The sequence below is a fragment of the Calidris pugnax genome, unplaced genomic scaffold, assembly GCF_001431845.1.
Source record: "Calidris pugnax isolate Ruff unplaced genomic scaffold, ASM143184v1 scaffold154, whole genome shotgun sequence".
Taxonomy (NCBI): domain Eukaryota; kingdom Metazoa; phylum Chordata; class Aves; order Charadriiformes; family Scolopacidae; genus Calidris; species Calidris pugnax.
This window is the reverse complement of record NW_015090890.1, coordinates 404,541-410,540: the sequence shown is the minus strand read 5'-3', so window position 1 is coordinate 410,540 and position 6,000 is coordinate 404,541. Positions and strand designations below refer to the sequence as shown.

Sequence of the window (6,000 nt, the reverse complement as noted above, 5' to 3'; positions counted from 1 at the left end):
ATGGTGGAAATGATAAGAACTTGTAGCTTTCAAGCTGGAGTTTAGAAAGTTAAAATCTGCGTGACTTTCGAATGTGATCTTAATTCAAATCTATACGTCTCCTGCTTCTGGCATCTTCCCATGATTCTCAGGAGGAGAGAAGGAAAACATATTATTTTAAGGAGTATTTGGTGCTTATTAAAATTGCACATACGCCCGCCTTCAAAAGAATCTTGATTTACTGCAGGTTGTTCATGTGTCGCATGCGGACATTTTTAGAGAACAGATTTCTTATCACTGTGAACAGTGAATGGCTTCCAGTGCTCCACGATCAGTGAGCAAAAATGTTATATCCATTGTAAAAGGTAGGAAACCATGAAATCTATAAAGCCGATTTGGCAGAAGAAGCGGTTGTTGGTGCCAAGATTTGGTTACTGACCCACAGTTTCCTGTTTTTAAAGATATTAATTGATTCGCAAAGAGCATCTTTTGGAAAACAAGAACTCAGACAGACTGGCACAGGCTGGAGCTCCGCCAAGACTGCTCGGGAAGGTTGCCATGCTGGGAGCGAGCGAGCGAGAGAGAGAGCGAGCGAGAGAGCCGAGGAAAGAAAAAAAGGCAAGACTTGGCACGGCTCAGTCAAATCAGCTTCTTTTGTCTGCTTTCTCGGCTTGAGCTTCAGGAAAGAAAACCGTCCTGGGGTACAGAAAAACTCAGAACTTTTTTGGTTTTCAAACTTAGATAGCTTTTTAAGTCTCTTGGGCTGTTTGAAAGTGGTGGTACATTAAATGACGTTCAGTTACCAGTGATAAGAGAAATAAAAGACTTCTTTAATGAAGCCTTCACAATGTCAGTTTATACATATGGGAAATACGATATTTGATTTTTTTTGTATGTCTGGTTAAACTGTAAGGGAGCCGAGTAACTTGGAGGATTACAGAGGGAATACCTAAATAAATGGGAGAATTTTCATTTTTGGCAACAACAAAAAAGTTTTCATCGACACGAATGTGCTTTAAAACCAAATGTGACCTCCTTCGGAATACGTTCAGAACGGGAACTTCAGCGTTTCTCTCATATATGCTACAGATACGAACTTTTAATGGAACCTCCTTAAAGATTTCATCTGACCCAGCAACGAAGTAAGAGTAGAGAGAAAGTTGTGGCATCTTAATATCAAAGTAAGTATGTTCTTAAAGCAACAATATTTATTTTTCCTGCTTCCTGCTGTCCTAACTCCATCTCCCAGCTATTAGTGACAACACTGGAGACCAGCAGGGCAAGCCGAAGACACCCAGGCTACGCCTGAAGGGCAAAAAAAAAAGAAACGAGAGTGTGGTTATTTTCCTACTGCTCTAAAAGGTTCCTTCCAGTGCATATTACTATAGAGCATGTGAAATTGCTGAATTTTCTACTTTTGGAGAAAGTAAGAGATGGAAAAATATTGACTTCTGCCAAGTGAGGAATGTTTGAAGACGACAGAGCTGGATTTGAACTGATGACACTGGATATAGAAACTTCAGTTTGTAGTCACAGTACCTGTTTGCTGTAAATTGTGAAAAAAATCTGCTCTTTTCTCATACGTGGATTAAAAAAAAAAAAATCTGTGACGACTGAAGCGTGGATGTCTTATCATTTCAATAAAATTAAGGACCTAAAAATCCATTGTTTGTTTTCTCCAAGTGTGCCTGGATTTTCAGTGAGACAGGTACCTTATTTCTAATTTCCTAGGAACAAATACTAGCACACTGCCTATTAGGCCTGGATGTGGTCGGATTATACTACTTCTGCTGTGACAATCAGCATTATTATTTCAGAGAGTAACTGTAAAGCATAAATTTGTATGGATCGTCTTCACTTATAGTAAGTATTACACTATCCTTAAAGAATAGATTGTTCAGCCTGTAAGATATGTAATTTCTGGCATGCTGCAGAAGGACATTTCCCTAATTCTTATATGCTGAAGGAAAGGAAGAAACAATGTTAATGAAAAGCATTTTAATAGGACTGTGTGTGTATTTTAACTGTACATCAGGGCATTTTGATTCCTAGTCTACTAGAAGTAACTGGCCTTTTTGATTATCTTAAAGAACTTGGGTTACTTAATATTACACTAAATTGGTTTCATAGCAAGATATGTCAGATTTTTAATACATCAGTGAACCTTCTGAAAGATACTATAGTTAAATAGAGGGTAAGATGCTGTTGTGATTACTATTTGATGCACTGAAACCTTTTAATATGGTTAGTGATTTTTGAAGAAAGTGTCTCCATCAGATGATATTATTAAAATAGCAACCCTGTTTTGCTAAATCATTAAAAAATATATTCAACAGCTATGTGTTAGAATAGATAAGCCGCAATAGATTATAAATTGGTACTCGTGAGGAAAGGAGATGTTTGCAGGAGTTCAGTTTTGCTTTCTGTGTGGTTAGGTTGTGTGTCGGTCATTCCTGCACAGGCAATAACATGTGATGGGATCGGGGAACAGAGAGATGTGCTGGGTGTAAGTTTGTCATCACAACAGTGTAGTAAGTTTGTCCGTCTGGGTGCATATTCTGAACTGAATTTCCTATATTTCTTAGAAAGAGTGCGTAGTCTCAAAGCATATGCTATTTGCTTTAATCACAACATTTCAAAACACATTTTTAATGTGTCCCTATTAAAAATCAGAAAACAATAGAAAACATTTATCGTGGTGCCTCTAAGTGCAAACAAGCTCTGAACATTAGAGTAAGCATATTTCTCTCCGGAGTACTTACAGAATTTCAGAAATGATTTCTCAGGTTTTAAACACGATCAACATGTGGGTCCTTGCAATGCATTTACAAATAGAAATATTTGGACTAATATTTGAACATATATTGACACTGAAGTTATTTTGAAAGCAGTTACTACAATTTTGAAAATATTATTATCTTTTAAATTTATAGTCAGTATATTTTGTTTTCCTAAATGAGATATACACCACTGCAGATTTCTTTTGGCCTACATAATAAATTTTTTTTTTCTTTCTGCTAAACCCTCTATTTTTAAAAGTTCATCTAAGTGCTTATTTTTTGGAAAATACCCCAACTTGGCAAGTTGAAATAAAAATTTGAATTGTGTGGTTTAAATGGTTGGTTCCAGAACGTTGATTGGATTGTGTGAGAATGTGATTTGTGAGTGTAATTTGTCATGGTTTATCATATTTATATATTTAATTTACAAACTGTATAATAATTTGGAGTTTTCTGGATACTTTAATCAGATTATTCATTATCACTATTCATTTATGATCCTTAATTATTGGGTTAGTTTAATAACTTCATAAATGAGCAATTTGTGTTTAATTCTTAATGAATCATTAATATCTGTTTTGATTTGGGTTGTACAACTCCTTAAAGTGGTGTATTTCAATGGGGAGGTAAGGATTAGGGTTTAGGATTTAACTTGATGTTTCTTATTAAACTGCAGAGGTACGAAATTATTTCACAGAGGAGCATTGTGTTTGATCCTGTAATGGGCCTATGTCTGATCTCACTTGTATGTATTAATAATATATCAACCAAGGTTTACTCTTCGGTTTTTATTAGTATCAAAGTAGATTGAGATCAAAATGGGACTGTAATGGCTTAGTTTGTGCCTTTTATATTTATATGTGTAAACCATTTTTAACACAGATTTGTACAAAGGTTGAATGAGCGCTTACTATGAATCAATATGTTTATTGGACAAGGAAGAGATAGGCAGTTCTCAGTGACTATGGATTTTTCCTAAATATGGCTGTAGGATACTAATATAAATGTTAAAATACAGTGTATGCAGATTTTGCATGTTATTTTGCATGCCGATATCCATGGAAAATGCTGGAGATTGGCTTGATGTTCTATATATGATAGAACTCCATGTTCTGCCATTTCTGAGGTAACCTCATCTTCTATATCCAGTATTTTTTAAAAAAGCTATATATATTTTAGGGCTCTTTCCATTTACCATTTGCCATTACTCCAGAATAATTGCTTATTTTGTAGCCTATTACATGGGAAGGTGTTTTCTCTTTGTATAGCAACTTTTCTGGCACTGGTGTCATCATTTTAATTATTCCTTATAACTGTAGCATGTATTTCTTCAGATCTTGCTCCAGTTCACAGCAAGGTATATAAAACCATAAGTGCATTTAATATTTTATCAGTAAATCTGGTCTAGCCCAAGTTGGGAAACTGTCTGAGAACCTGCAGGAAGAAGGCTCTAGTATTCCCTTCTTTCTTACCATCTAGACCTTATCATAATTTAACATTGATGTTCATGAAATGAACTTGTTCATGGAAACAGACACAGGCTTTATTTTAGTTAAAACTGTTTTTTCCAGTACTACATGTGCTCATGCTGGTTGGATTCTCAACACTGCAAACTGGTTTAGTGGGATTGACTTTGGTGGAATTCCGCTCCTTTATTCCAGCTGGAGGTATAGGCCACAGTCTTTATCTGTGCAATAGAAATTTTGAGCAAAATCTATATAGTATTTTGTCCAGCGTAACTGTTAAAACTGCATGTAAGCAACTTTTGTAATCACTGTGGAGCAATAAACACCTTTAGAAGGTGATTTATATGATGGTTACATCGGTCCTGTGAATCACTCTCTTTATTGATCGTAAAAGTAACCCAGGGCAGCCAGCTTAGTCTTAAGACATCTGACATTTAGTTGTCTAAATTTGAGGAAGATCAATCGAAGTCTTAATAAGATAATTTACAACAAAAGAAAGTTTTAAAATAAAAAATGGCAGTGATTACTTGTGCAGACTTGTGCTCCACTACAGTGCAGTATTTGCTATATTCAATTTCAAGGTTAAAACAATAGGAAAATAGGACAAAAAATGAGAAGATGAAAATATTAATTTGTAATATTTTTAAGTTGTCTTAAGATAACCATATTGTCTGCTATGTTCACATTTATTTTATAGATATGGAATAATCCACAGTTGTTTGGGGCCTGACTGATTCTGATAATGGTGAAAATTATTGTAGAAATGATAGAAGCCCATCCTCTTGATAATTAGGAACATCCATATCTTTTCAGTTGTTTTCCTATAGTTAAGTTATACGCTGTATACATCTGTTTCTCTGAGTTACTTGAGCAGATTCTCCATATTTGGTTAATGCTATGGAATTTTAAAATGTTTTTGTCTTCCCTGAAGCAGACAGGGACTACCCACTTCAGGTAGTTGAAAGCACTAGTGGTCTTCACCGTATCTTGAGTATTCCATGTCCTCTTATGTTCACGAAGTTGTCACTTATTGTGGATAGAAAAATGAACAAAAATGAATTGGTTTCTTTGTATTTTCTCATCTAAGTCATAGAGATGTTGGAATGGAAATGTGGACCTGATTTGAATGTTACTTTCATTACAAGGGGGTCAAATATAGGTCTTGCAAGAAATTCCCATTATTATCCCTTCTTTACATTTGCTAAATCACGTATTTTTTTGTAAGTTTGCCAAGATCAAGCAGAGCAAGGCTATAATTTCCTGTAGCTACCTTCGTTTTGTTGTCTTAGTATGATGAAGGTTAACTTTTCTGAGTCTGCTTTGGTTTTATACATTGTGAAGACAAAGACATTTGAATCTCGTCTAGTGTTTTAAACTGGAGAGTGACTTCTGTATTTTCTCCCTCCTGATAAGAATATAATTCACTTCTGTACTTTTTCAGTGAAGGGAAAAGATATCCTTGAAGATGTTTGGTGACATTTCTTACATTTTCCATATTCCTAAGTATCTTGGAATGGATTAATTTGATTTTTTTTCTAGTTTTTCCATATACCATAGTTTTCCCAGCTCCAAATGAGAGGATACTCTATGCTCAATAGTTTTTCGAAGAGAGTCTATGAGTTTCCTTTTTATGAACTGTTAAATAGCAGCTCACCAGAGGTTCACATTGATGCCCTCATTATTCTCCTGATAGGGGTGGATAGGCAAACAGCTTTTTAGGGAAATAAGATATATTCTCTGGGAACATCTGGGGAGTTTAGGCGCCTGACAGCGGT

General features: G+C 35.2%; 1 protein-coding gene across 1 annotated transcript in view; it reads left to right on the top strand.

Moving 5' to 3' along the window:
• Positions 1-295: 295 nt before the first annotated feature.
• MSRA (methionine sulfoxide reductase A) overlaps positions 296-6,000 on the top strand; it is a 255,962-nt gene continuing 250,257 nt past the window's right edge. The window contains exon 1 of the mRNA XM_014947676.1: positions 296-1,842. The gene's annotated coding sequence lies outside the window, so the exon portion shown is untranslated. The remainder of the gene's footprint in view (positions 1,843-6,000) is intronic.